General features: G+C 51.0%; 1 protein-coding gene across 3 annotated transcripts in view; it reads right to left on the reverse strand.

Annotated features, from left to right (window-relative positions):
• Positions 1 to 14,142, reverse strand: part of STAG3 (stromal antigen 3) — an 80,939-nt gene that overhangs the window by 9,252 nt on the left and 57,545 nt on the right. The gene's annotated exons all lie outside the window — the stretch shown is intronic.

Here is a 14,142-nt window from a genome sequence, read left to right on the forward strand (position 1 = left end):
GTCTCAAGAAGGAACTACCTGCTGCGGCACCCGTCTACCGAACGCTGCATCCGCAGAAATTGAATCGTGGATTTTATAATGCCGCACAAAGGTGGAAAGGGAGGCCCATGTGGCGGCTCGACAAATATCGACCAGAGGAGCCAAGATGGAAAGTGCAGCCGAGGAAGCCACACTCCTAGTAGAGTGGGCTGCAATCCCCTCTGGGGCTGGAATGGCAGAGGCAGAGTAGGCCAACTTGATGCATTGGCAGATCCAAAGAGATAAGGTGGATGTCGAAACCTTCTTCCCCAAAGAACAGTCCCTGAAGGAGACGAAAAAGGTTTCAGAAACTCGAAAAACCTTAGTACGCCTTAGGTAAATTTGCACTGCCCTGCGATCGTCTAGGGTGTGCCTTGCCCATTCCTTGGGACAGGAGGGATTAGGACAGAAGGAGAGCAGCATCAGTTCCTGGGCCCTATGAAACAAAGAATTCACTTTGGTAAAGTAAGGAGGGTCGGTGCGAAGCAGGACATAGTCCGGATAGACCAAGCATAGCTCCTTCCGCACAGACAAGGTGCGGAGGTCTGAGACTCACCTGGCGGAAGTAATGGCAGCTAAAAACAAAACTTTGAATGAAAGTAAGCGTAAGGGAACTGGCCGCAGATGCTCAAACAGGGCTTTTGTAAGGGCCTGAAGAACCAAATTCAAGTCCCAAGTGGGAAACCTATGGACAGTAGGTGGCTTGAGGATAGCCGCTCCCTTGAGGAACCGCTGAACATGGGGGGGCTGAGACAAAGAAGAGGACCCTTGTAAGTGCAAGACTGATGAGATTGTAAAGACTTGGCGGTGCAACGTATTGGGACGAAGTCCCTGGTCCAGACATTTTTGTAGAAAACCCAGAACATGGTCAACTGTCACAGACAGCGGGTCAACCCCTTCGGAAGAGCACCAGTACACGAAGGCCTTCCAGGTGGATTGACTGACCTTAAGCGTAGAAGGTCTCCGGGAAGCCAGGATTGTGTCCTGGACCAAACGGGGATATCCGCATGCAGCTAAAGATCCCCGCTCAATCTCCAGGTGGAGAGATTGAGCCATTCTGGTTCCAGATAGAATACCGGACCCTGGCTGAGAAGGTGACTGTTGTACCCCAGTGGAGCAGGAGGTTCACTGGACAACTCTACTAGGTCCAAAAACCAGGGCCGTCGGGGCCAGTGTGGTGCCACCAAAACAACCTCCGCCCTCAATAGGCGGACTCACCGGATTGTCTGCAGAATGATGGCAAATGGTGGAAAGGCATAGTTCAAGCTGGGTGGCCACAGAAAGGTCTGGGCATCCACTTCCTCCGCCCCGGGAGAGCGGTACCTGGAGAGGAAGCGCCCCAGCTTCACGTTTCCTGGAGCGGCAAATAAGTCCATGACCAGCTGACCGAATCTTTGGACTACCCACTGGAAGGCTCGGGGATCCAGAGACCACTCCGCTGGGTCTATCTGTGACCGACTCAGCCAGTCTGCGACCTTGTTTAATGCCCCGCTGACGTGATCGGCTTCTAGGGACAGAAGGTGTTGCTCTGCCCACGCCAACAGAAGCGAGGCCTCTAGCATCAGGGTCCTGGACTTTGAGCCGCCCTGCCGGTTGACGTGGGCCTTGGCGGTAGCACTGTCCGTGCAGACCAACACATGACGACTCTGGACCACTGGAAGAAATTCCATGAGAGAAAACCTGATTGCCTGAAGTTCCAACCAACTGATGGAATTGGTGCGCTCGGCCTCGGACCACTGACCCTGAGCCACAAGGCGCTGACAGTGACCACCCCAGCCCAGGAGGCTGGCGTCTGTCGTGACTTGGACACGGTCCACAGGAAGAAACCTGACCCCCTTTTCCGTGGCTGGGGACACCCACCAGTGCAAAGATTGTACCACCCAGGGCGGTAGACTGAGGCGCATCCTGGATCTGCACATCACCTGGTCCTGATACCTTAGGAGAAGCCACTGGAGCGGGCGAGAGTGGAAGCAACTCCATGGCACTATACCCATGGTAGACAACATCATCCCTTGAAGCTGGGCCAGTGATAGGACATCGGACCTGGGGAGTGAAATCAGAGCCCGGCAATGAGATGAGGGTTTGTTCCTGTGCTCTGGGGGCAAGCAGACCAACCCCTGAACTATGTTGATCATGGTTCTGAGGTGAAGGACCTCTGTTTGAGGCACAAGTGAACTCTTGGGGTAGTTCACGATGAACCCATGCCCCTCCAGGGTGGAAAGGGTCAACTGGACGTCCTGCTGGGCTCTGGGAAAGGAAGGTGACCTGATCAACAGATCATCCAGAAAAGGGTAAAGATGGACGGCCTTGGTCTTCAAGTGCGCCACGAGTGCCACCATGATTTTGGTAAACACCCGAGGCGCAGTCGAGAGACCGAAGGGAAGCGCCTAGTATTGAAAGTGCTGAGCCTGGTAGGAGAAACTCAAGAAACGCTTGTCCTGTTTGTGGATGGGCACATGTAGATATGCCTCTTTGAGATCCGCTGATGCAAGAAAGTCCCCCTCCTGGAGGGGGGATCGTGCCAAGAGTCTCCATATGAAAACCCCTCCTCCGAAGAAACTTGTTGACAAACTTGAGGTCTAGTATGGGCTCTCCGTTCTCCTTGGGGACCATGAACAGAATGGAGTAGACCCCCTTCCTTTGCTCCTGCGGAGGAACAGGTTTGACCACCTGTATAGCAATCAGATGGCGGATGGCTTCCAGCATCAGGTGGTGTTTGGGCTTCTTGCGGGACCGAGGAGAGGGAAGGAAACGGTCCAGGGGTTGGGCAGCGAATTATAGGGAGTACCCCTGGGAGACCGTCTGAAGAATCCAGGCGTTCATGCAGGTCTGAAACCAGACTTGTGCAAATTCCTGCAACTTGCCCCCCACCTGAAGAAGAGACGATGCCTGGGGGTAGTCATTGAGTCTGGTTTCGCTTGAAACCTGGCTTGGGAGGCTAACCCGGGTGCTGGGGCTTGCAGAATGAGTTGTCCTGAAAGGAAGACTGTCCCTCAAACCAAAACAGCCTATCCTGCCTGTTCTGGCTGGGGCGAAAGGAAGGTCTATAACTCTTGAGACCAGACGCAGAAGGAGATGAGTACCGGCAATCCTGATGCTGGGATGTGGAGGAAGAAGGCATCACCTTCTTCTTGTCCTTAGTCTCAATCAAAATAGGATCTAACACCTCACCGAAAAGCTGTCCCCCTTTGAAAGGAGAATTGGCGAGATTAGATCGAGACTTTTGGTCAACTCTCCAGTTCTTAAGCCATAAATGGCGTCTCACAGTAATATCTGAGGCTATAGCCCGAGCGGATAACTGAGCTGCTTCTAAGGAAGAATCTGCCATGAAGGCGACTGTCTTTCCCAGCTTATTAAGACCCTGCCTAAGGCTGGTCAGCTCACGTGGCACCAAAGGCATGAGCTCTTTGATCCACAGGATGGCTACCCTTGCAAAGATGGACGTAGCAGAAGAGCCCCTGAGGGAAAGAGTGGACGCCTCATGGGACCTGCGAAGGGCAGCGTCGCATTTCTTATCCTCCCCATTCTTTAAAACATCCTCCCCTTCCTTTGGAAGCACAGCCCGTCACCAGGGCAGCCACTTCCGCATCCACAGGGGGAACCTTGAGCTTTCCCATTAAGGTACTGCTGGAATTGTACATGCGCACCACTGCAGATGGAGGGCCTTTGCCCTCAGTGGGCTTGTCCCACCGCCATTGGAAAATGTCTAAAAACAACTGGGGACATGGCATAGTCACTTCAGGAGAGTGCAAGGAGGGGAGCACGGCTGGATCTCCTTCTGAATCCTCAGAGGCAGGCTGAACCACTCCCCCAACCTCAAGATTTCCCTTACTTTGTGCAGCAGGACAGGGTCGTCTGCCTGAGGAAAAGGCTCATCCTCCTCCCCGGAGAGTTTCCCCTCCTCCCTTGCCGAGTCCGAAGACTCAGAGAACTCAGCGGCTCCAGAGGAGGCGGCAGCAGAGGCGCCAAGGAAGGCAGGTGGGCGGGCGGGCGGCAAGGAGAAAGGGAGGGTGGGTGGCTCTCTATCCCGGTCGGAAGCAGCAGGATCGGCCAGGCAGTGCTGAGGGGAGGTGTGCGGGACGGCCGAAGCAGCACCCAAAATGGCGCCAGCTGGGTTCTGGGCTGGAAAGTGCTGAGCAGGAATCGGGAGCGGCGCAGCAACAGGGACGGGCGGCCAGGGGAGCTTCTGGAACTCCTCAGCCACCACTCGGCGCAGCAATGCTGCAAACGCTGGGTGCACGTCGTCCGCCCCAGAATCAGGCTGCGGGGATGGGACAGGAGAAGCTGCGGCAGCACACACGCTTGGGGGCGGGTGCAGAACAGGAGCCCTCCGCAGACGTCCCCTCCAAAACGTTGATCTGCTCACCAGCCCGAAGGCTCCATTGCCTCAGGCTCACGCTGCAGCACTCCCCCCACCTTCCATACCTCCTCTGAGGGAGGGCTGGGGAAGAGCCTGTGCGCCCCCAGAGCTAGCCTCCATAGAAGCCTTCTGCCGCTTCTTTGCCTTGGAGGCTTTGGAAGACTTGTGGGACCGAGAGCTGGGTGCGGGATTGGACACCACCACCCACTCGGCCTGGCACGTCGAATGTGCCACAGAGTCCTCCGAGAGAGGGGGAGAGATCGCGCTCTCACCGCGCTTGGGCTCCAGTGCCATGAAAAGGGCAGGAGGAGGTGCGGTAGAGGATGAAGATGCAGCTGTCTCCCTGCTACCCTACAAACTAGTGGCGAGGAATGGAAAGTCAGGCAAGGGTAGAAAAGACAGTCCAGAAGAGTTTGGAAGCAGTCAGATCAGTAAAAGGTATACGGAGCAAGGCGAAATAGCACCTGCTGGAGCGAGACAGGGCGAAGAACTGGAGTTCAAGGGGATTGCCCCTCCCTCCTGCTGGGAGTCAAAGCTCTTGATTGGCCCTGTCTAGGAGCAGGAGGTCGAGCCAACCCAGCATCCTTTGCAGATACAACCCTCCTCTGAGGGAAAAGGCACAAGCTAACGAGGAAGAGATGGCAGCAAGAGGGGTAGACAGGGGAACTGGAGTGCTACAGTCACTACACCTCAGCCACATGAGGTCCCCAAAGCTACTAGCTGGTCCTGGATGGCCCCCATTAAACCCACCAGAAACCTCTGTGGCGAGCACCAACTTCCTTTTCTCTGTGGCAGCCTTCGCTGGGGGGAAAGGCCCATGTTCCTGAGGCAGACAGAACTGCTTCTCCTCTGGAAAGCAGCCTCTGAGAAAACAAGCAAGTCCCTCCAGGAAGGTCTAGTGAAAGCGGAGGATGAAGACCAGAGAGCTGCTTGACAGATTTCTTCCAGCAATGCATTTGCTGCACATGCTACAGACATGGCTGCTGTTCCTGTCGAATGGGCAGGACTGCGTTCTATAAAGATGCATATGCTTCCTTAACCCACATGGCGATTGTCAGCTGAGATACCGCCCTGCTCATAGCAAATGGGCTGGAGGATACCCACCGGCCATGCATCGCCCAGAAGGCCTCTATGGAGTTGATGTCGGTATGCACTACATGCCTCACGTTCCATTTGTGCCATTGCTTTTCCAGCCTGAGGCGTGATGAAGTGAGGGCAACATGACCAGGGCAAGGAAAGTTTCTTGTTCCCTCTGGAGTGTGACGTGGACCTGAAGGACCCCTTTTTTCCTCCCCACTTCTTCCGACCTTTGCCCTGGCAATGCACATCCAAGTGACTTAAATAGGCTTCTGGCTAATCAGCAGCTTCTAGTGCAAAGGCGCTAAGCCCGCTCATCCAGAAAGGAGTCTTGAGACTGAGCGAACAGCCCCAATGGAAACTCCCCCACAGCTGTATCCCTCTGACACTAACCCACAGCTCTGCACCCTGGAAGACTGAGACAACTGTTGCCACTGGCTTGTCTGCTGGCTACTCGGGGCGGGCCTTCTCTGTTGCTGCCCTGAGGCTTTGGAATGCACTCCTGGTTGAAATAAGAACCTCCCCATCTCTGGCAACTTTAAAAAGTGCAGTTAAGTTTTCTCCTCACAACAACCCTGTGAAGTAGGTAAAATTTAAAACAGTGTTAAAAACTATTAAAACAGTATCTAACTAAAAGCCTGGGTGAATAGATGTGTCTTGAGTATGTAGAACATCATTCTGGGCTCCTTGGAGGAACAGCGGGATATAAAATGTAAAAAATAAAATAAATAAATGTAAATATTGTTTTATTGTAAACCACCCAGAGATGTAAGTTTCAGGCAGTACTGATTGATTGATTAAGTGCCGTCAAGTCGGTGTCAACTCTTAGCAACCACAGAGATGGATTCTCTCCAGGATGATCTGTCTTCAACTTGGCCTTGAAGGTCTCTCAGTGGTGCAATTCGTTGCTGTCGTAATCCAGGCCATCCACCTTGCTGCTGGTCGTCCTCTTCTTCTCTTTCCTTCAACTTTCCCCAGCATTATGGACTTCTCAAGGAGCTGGATCTTGGCGTAATGTGTCTGAAGGATGATAGTTTGAGCCTGGTCATCTGTGCCTTGAGTGAAAATTCTACACTGATTTGTTCTGTGATCCATTGGTTTGTTTTCCTGGCTGTCCATGGTCTCCTCAAAAGTCTTCTCCAGCACCAGAGTTCAAAAGCATCAATGCTTTTTCTATCTGGCTTCTTCGAAGTCCAGCTTTTGCATCCATAGAGTGTCACCATTGTCTCAATGATTCTAATCTTTGTAGGTGTAGACACATCACAGCCTCTAAATATCCATTCCAAGGCCTTCATTGCAACCCTACTAAGTGCTAGTCTGAGCTGAGGCATATTTCTTGACTGCTGGATCTTTTACTGTTGATGGTTTATCCAAAAGGGCAGAAGCTATCCACCACTTCATTGTCAATTCTGAGAATGGTTGGTGTACCTATTGTCATTAGTTTAGTCTTCTTGACATTTAGTCGTAGTCCAATTTTTTTCACTGTGCTCCTTGACTTTCACTACTAGAGCTTGCAGATCATCCGCATTCTCAGCTATCAGAGTGGTGTCATCAGCGTAGCGCAAGTTATTGCTGCTTCTTCCTCTAGCTTTAAAACCACCCTCATCTTTTCCCGATCTGTCTTCTCTCAGTATATGTTCAGCATATAAATTGAATAAAGAAGGAGAAAGTATACAGCCTTGTCTTACTCCTTTGCCGACCTGGAAACAGTCTGTTTTAATATGTTCCGTCTGGACTGTCGCTTCCTGTCCTGTGTATAGATTTCTCATGAGAACAATGAGATGTTCTGGGATGCCCATTTTCACAAGGATATTCCACAACTTGACATGGTCGACACAACTGAAGGCTTTTCTGTAGTCAATAAAGCACATATTGACTTATTTCTGGTATTCTTTGGCTTTCTCAATTATCCAGTGTACATCAGCAATTATATCTCTGGTCCCTCGGCCTTTTCTGAAACCAGCTTGAACATCCGGCATTACCCTTTCCACATAGAACTCTAATCTGCATTGGATGATCCTGAGCATTATTTTGCTAGCATGTGAAATTAAGGATATTGTGCGATGGTTTGTGCAATCTGTTAAGTCTCCTTTTTTTGGTATGGGTATGTAGACTGACCTCTTCCAATCCATTGGCCACTGTGTTGTTCTCCAAATTTGCTGGCATAGTTTGGTTAGAGCCTTGATTCTTCTTCTATTGCCTGTCATATTTCTGTAGCTATTCCATCAATTCCTGTACATAAGAACATAAGAACAGCCCTGCTGGATCGGGCCCAAGGCCTATCTAGTCCAGCATCCTGTTTCACACAGTGGCCCACCAGGTGCCACTGGAAGCCTACAGCAGGAGTTGAATGCATGCCCTCTCTCCTGCAACTGGTACTCAGAGGTATCCTGCCTTTGAGGCTAGAAGTGGCCCTCCGAGTAGTAGCCGTTGATAGACCTCTCCTCCAAGAAGTTATCCAAGCCCCTCTTAAAGCTTTCCAGGTTGTTGGCTGTCACTACATGTTGTGGCAGAGAATTCCACAAGTTGATTATGCATTGTGTGAAAAAATACTTCCGTTTGCTGGTCCTATATTTCCTGGTCCTGTAGCCTTCTGACTTGGTAATGACCAGAGTGCTGATCTAGCTTCATCTTCCTGTACTAGAGGTTCTTGCAAGTAGGGAATATCTTCTAGAGTATCTTGTATGCTGATGTCCCTGCTGTACGGATTGTCAGTATACTCCTTCCATCTCTGTTTGATCTTCTCTGAATCAGTTACTATCTGTCCTTTAGCATCCCTTAACATACCAATTTGAGATTGGAACCTCCCTCTGAGTTTAGAGATCTTTGGAAAACACGTCTTGTTTTTCTGTGTCTATTTCCATCCTCAAGGTCTTTACAGGTGTCATTGTAGTACTGCTCCTTGTCTCTTCTAACAGCTTTCTGAAATTCCCTATTAAGTGCCTTCCTGAGGGCTTTCTCTTTCTTGACTTTGGCTTCTCTCCTCTTCTGGGCAATTCCCACCATATGTTCTGACATCCATTTTGCCTTTTTCTGTTTCTTGGTCTTTGGCAGTCCCTTTTCACATTCGTCCTTAACAACAACTTCTTTGATTTCATTCCACAGTTCCTTGAGTTCCCTATCAATGAGGTTCAGAACTTCAAATCGGTTCCTGATGTTTATCTTGAAAGTGGTGGGTACATTCTCAAGATCATATCATGGTAGTTGTATAGCTTTATTTATTTGCTTTAGCTTGACTTGGAACTTGCACATGAGCAGTTCGTGACCTGTTCCACAATCGGCCCCTGGCCATGTCTTTGCTGTTATAACTAAGCTCTTCCACCTCCTTGCACCAATAATGCAATCAATTTGATTTCTGTGTACTCCATCTGGTGATGTCCATGTGTATTGGTGCCGTTTTGCTTGTTTGAAGAATATGTTAGCAATGAAGAGATCATTGGCTTGGCAGAAACTAATAAGTCGTTCTCCTGCTTCATTTCTGTTCCCTAGGCTATACAGCCAACCTGTAGTTGATTCATTTCATCTTTCAGTGTCAAGCTTTCCCATATTCCTGCTTCTTACATTCCACGTTCCCATTGTAACTTTGCAGCTTTGGATTTTCTTTTCCCGCATGGCAACGTCAGCTGCTAGACGTCCAAAAGGCATTAGTCTAACTGCGTCATAAACACCATCGGTACTTTGAGTGATCCTTAGCTCTTCCTCAGTAGCATGTTGAGTACCATCCTATCTGAGGGGCCCATCATCCGGCACTACATGGACAATCATTCCATTTTGTCTATCCATGTGGTTTTCTTGGTAACATACATTGTCTTTTCCCCTGCAGTATGAAAGTATGCCTTTGTCATAACTGAAGTGATCGTCCGCCTCCAGCACCTTCCTATATCACTGCTGTCCAATATAGGTACCTGCTTGCTTTAGCTGGGGTGTGCCTACTGGGTGTATACCTCCTGGCGTACTTCGTTCATCCCTCCCAGAAACAACCAACACCACCACGATGAGGCAGCATAGTAGAACGGGGGATACAAAATATCTAATTAATTAATTAATTACTGCCCCCATCTCTCTGACGCTATTTATCCTTCTCTACACCCACACTTTGAAAGACACAAGCCTCTCCTGGTTAGATTCAGAGCACCTCCACTCAGCAGGTCACTTTCTACTGTGATTGGATAGCATAGATGCCAGGGCAGACATTTGTCCCTTGAGTGTGTTGAGATGTAGGCCACGATCCAGTCCATTATGTAAAAAAAGTCAAGATTGGTTTTTACACTTGATTCATAACCTCATTTTTCCATTTTACACCATCTGCTGATGAATGCCCGCCAGGTGATCTCTTCTCTCTTGTGCATGGACTGCCAACAAGACACAGGCCTAAACTGAGGACTCAACTCAAGTAGCCACATTTGGCTGGTTTCTGCTGCTCCATCTCCTGGTGGCTACACAGAGTCAAGCAGGGCTGTAGAGCAGGATTAGGCCCTGGAGCCGTTAGTCTGGAAGCTGAGGGGAAACCCAGTGGGGCCTGCCAGGCTGACTAGGTCAGAGAACCGGGGGCGCCTGGGCCAGAAAGGAGCCACCAAGACTGACTACATGCCCTGGCATCTGTTTTTAGGGTTCTGTTCACCAGCAGGGTTGGCAGCTAAGTGTAAGAAGAAACACGGTTAGTGACGGCTGCCAGGGCCCGTCAGGCATTTGGAGATGAAGGAGGCTCACCGATCGTGTGAACAGATCCACTGTGAGGTGACTGAAGCAATCCTGAACGGTTGCAATATGCTTGGGTGTGGGCTCCATTCTGAGAGATCCAGGCTTTGCTTCTGTATTGTGGATCCCCCTGACATGAGGGGTTGTCAGTAAATTCAGATGCTTTGGTTGGGGCAAGGGGCGGAAGGAATTTGGAGGGGAAAAGCACTCCTTTAGGCTGAATGGCAACCCAAGACAAACAGCTGATTTTAAAAAACAGGTTTAAGGAATAAAGAAGAAAAAAGAAAAAGAAGCAGAAGGCAAAGGAGAGGCAGGCCTCAAGAAGAGGAGAATTGCGCGAGAGCTGTTCCCAAAACAGGCAGGAAACAAACATGAAAATGAATCGTTGGCACTTACCTGAATGGTCATTCTCCTCAGACGTATGGATTGTATCCGAGGATCATGGGTTATCACGACCTACTGCTCTGAGACAGGGCCAATCATTAAAGATCTTGCTAGCAGAAGGGAGGGACAACCCCCTCACCCCCTCAGTCGATAACACAGCGCTTCGATGCTCCATAAGGTCTAGAACAAAAACACCGTAGAACAAGAACAGCAGACAGCGTACACACATAGACAGGAAGCTGAAACACAATGAACAATTTCCCCCCAAGAAAAAAGGGAAAACAGCAAAAAGAGATGAACAGCACATGTTCCAAGCCTAACTCTGAATAACCCCTTCGAGAAGAGCATCCTGCAGAGTAGTAAAACACCACCCCACAGAAATACAGGGGACAGTGGTAGACGGATAAAAGTGGGGAATAGGATCAGACACAAAATCGGGTGGGTTGGATACAATCCATACGTCTGAGGAGAATGACCATTCAGGTAAGTGCCAACGATTCATTCTCCCTCAGATGAGGATTGTATCTGAGGATCATGGGACATACCCAAGCTGTTACCAATTGTGGGAGGCCAAAACAGAAGGTCTGATCCTAGGAAGGAACTACCCTCTGTAATACACGTCGGCCAAAGGATGCGTCTGCAGAGGCCCAATCGTGTATTTTTTAATGTTTTACAAAGGTTGAGAGGGAGGCCCAGGTGGCAGCCCTACAAATGTCCGCCAGAGGGGCCAAGGTGGATAGTGCCGCGGAAGACGCTGCGCTACGAGTAGAGTGAGCAGTAATGCCCTCAGGCGCAACCTCCCCTGCCGTAGCGTATGCAAGCTGAATGGACTGACAGATCCAGCATAATAAGGAAGAATTGGAGACCTTCCTTCCCATTGAACAGGCATGAAAAGAAACGAAAAAGGACTCAGAAACCCTAAAAGGTTTGGTTCGCCTTAGACAGATGCGAATAGCACGACAGACATCTAATTTGTGCCAGTCCCTCTCCTTAGGGGAAGAAGGGCTGGGACAAAAAAAAGGAAGCATCAGCTCCTGCACCCTGTGAAACACCGAATTCACTTTGGGAAGGTAAGTTGGATCTGTACGAAGCACCACATGGTCAGGAAAAACCAGACACAACTCCCTTCTGACTGACAGAGCGCCCAGATCGGATACACAGCGGGCCGACGTGATGGCTACCAGAAACAAGACCTTCAGGGTAAGGATACAGTATGCAGTGGCTCAAAAGGGGCCTTAGTCATGACCCTGAGTAAAAGATTGAGATCCCAAATGGGAAAACGGTGAACACGAGGGAGCTTCAAGACAGCCGCCCCTTTCAGGAAACGCTGTATATGAGGATGCCCGGCCATGGAAGAAAGACCTGGAACGTGCAAGACGGACGCAATAGCAAACATCTGGTGACACAGAGTATTGGGACGAAGGCCTTTGTCTAACCCCATCTGCAAAAACCCCCAAACCTGTGCTACAGAAGCTGTCAGAGGGTCTGCCCCAGACTCCTGGCACCACCGCGAAAACGCCTGCCACGTTGATTGATAGACATGGGCCGTGGAAGGCCGCCTAGAAGCCATGATGGTATCCTGGACTTCGGAGGGATAACCACAAAGCACTAAGGAGCCCCGCTCAATCTCCAGGCGTGAAGATTGATCTACTCTGGGTCTGGATGAAAAACAGGCCCCTGATGAAGAAGATGGGCCCAATTCCCCAAGGGAAGAGGAGGCTCTGTTGAAAAAGCAACCAGGTCCGAAAACCACGGTCGTCGTGGCCAACGTGGGGCCACGAGGATGATCTCCGCCTTCTGGTGCCTGATCCTTCGTACCGTCCGAGACAGCACAGCAAACGGAGGGAAGGCATACAGAAGACCCCGAGGCCAGGGAGACAGCAGAGCATCGACCTCCTCCGCCCCCGGAGAGGGATACCTCGAGAAGAATCTGGGCACCTTGGCGTTGGTTGGAACTGCAAAAAGATCGACCAGGGGAACACCGAACCGGTGAACAATCTCCCTGAATACCTGATCATCCAGAATCCATTCCCCTGATCCAACTGAGACCGGCTCAACCAGTCTGCCAGAGTGTTGTCCACCCCGCTGACGTGATCGGCTTCCAGAGAACACAGATTCCTTTCCCCCCAACTCAGCAGAAGCTCGGCCTCGCGCATCAACGCCCAAGACTTCGTCCCCCCCTGGCGGTTGAGGTGCACCTTGGCAGTGGCGTTGTCGGTGTGGACCAGGACGTGCCGACCGCGAATCTCGGGAAGAAACTGCACAAGAGCCAGCCAAATGGCCTGGAGTTCCAGCCAATTGATGGACTGACGCCGCTCCCTTTCTGACCATTGACCCTGAGCCACCTGGCGTCTGCAATGAACTCCCCAACCCACGAGACTGGCATCGGTCGTGACCACGACACGGTCTACTGGCAGAAAACTTACCCCTTCGTAAAGGGCCCAGGACGTCCACCACCGGAGGGACAGACTACCTGATGGGTCAGGTGTACCCTGAGTCTTGACCTGTTGGTGACCAGGTCCTGGACAGGGAGAAGAAGCCACTGTAGGGAACGAGAGTAGAAACGTGCCCAAGGCACGATCCCGATCGAGGAGACCATCAGACCCTGTAACTGTGACAGAAAAAGAACGCTCGACTGAGGACGACTCAGCAGGCCGTGGCAAACAGTGTACAGTTTCTGTCTGCGTTCGTTGGTCAGGTGAACCGTCCCCTGAGATGAGTCGATGATCGCCCCCAAGTGTTGAATCCTGGTCTGAGGAACAAGGGAGCTCTTTTTGAAGTTTACAAGAAACCCATGAGCTGCCAAGACCGCCAGGGTCTCCTTGACATCCGACTGCACCTTTTCCCAAGATGGCGACCTTATTAAAAGGTCGTCCAAATACGGATAAAGATGTATCCCCTTGGTCCTCAAGTGCGCCATGAGTACCACCATGATCTTGGTGAACACCCGCGGCGCAGTGGAGAGACCGAAGGGGAGGGCCCGGTACTGATAATGTACCCCCGCGAAGGCGAACCGCAGAAATCTCCTGTCCAGCGGATGAATGGGAACATGGAGATAAGCCTCCTTGAGATCTATAGAGGCAAGGAAATCCCCTTCCTGAAGAGCCGTTAGGATAGAACGAAGGGTTTCCATCCGAAACCTTCTCCCCTTGAGGAAGCGATTGACAAACTTCAAATCCAGGATGGCCCTCCATTCAGAGTTCTTTTTTGGCACCAAGAAGAGAATAGAATAGACTCCAAGTCCCACTTCCTCTGGAGGAACCCGCTTGATAGCCTTGATGTTGAGCAGGTGGAGAATGGCCTTGACCATCAGGGATGACTTGTGCAGATTATGTGACTGAGGTGAGGACAGGAATCGATTGGGAGGGTGAGACAGAAACTCCAGTCTGTAACCCAGGGAGATGGTGCGTCGAACCCAGGCGTCTGTACACGTCCTGGACCACTGCTGAGCGAAGAAACCCAGCTGACCGCCCACCTGCCGTCCCTCCCCGGAGTCATTGTGGAGCGGCACGTTTGAAGCCAGACTTCGCGTACTGGCCTGACTGCTGACACTTCTGTTGGGGACGGTCCCGTGCAAAACCCTGGGCCCTGGACCAGGAGGGTTT

The sequence above is a fragment of the Hemicordylus capensis genome, chromosome 4, assembly GCF_027244095.1.
Source record: "Hemicordylus capensis ecotype Gifberg chromosome 4, rHemCap1.1.pri, whole genome shotgun sequence".
Taxonomy (NCBI): domain Eukaryota; kingdom Metazoa; phylum Chordata; class Lepidosauria; order Squamata; family Cordylidae; genus Hemicordylus; species Hemicordylus capensis.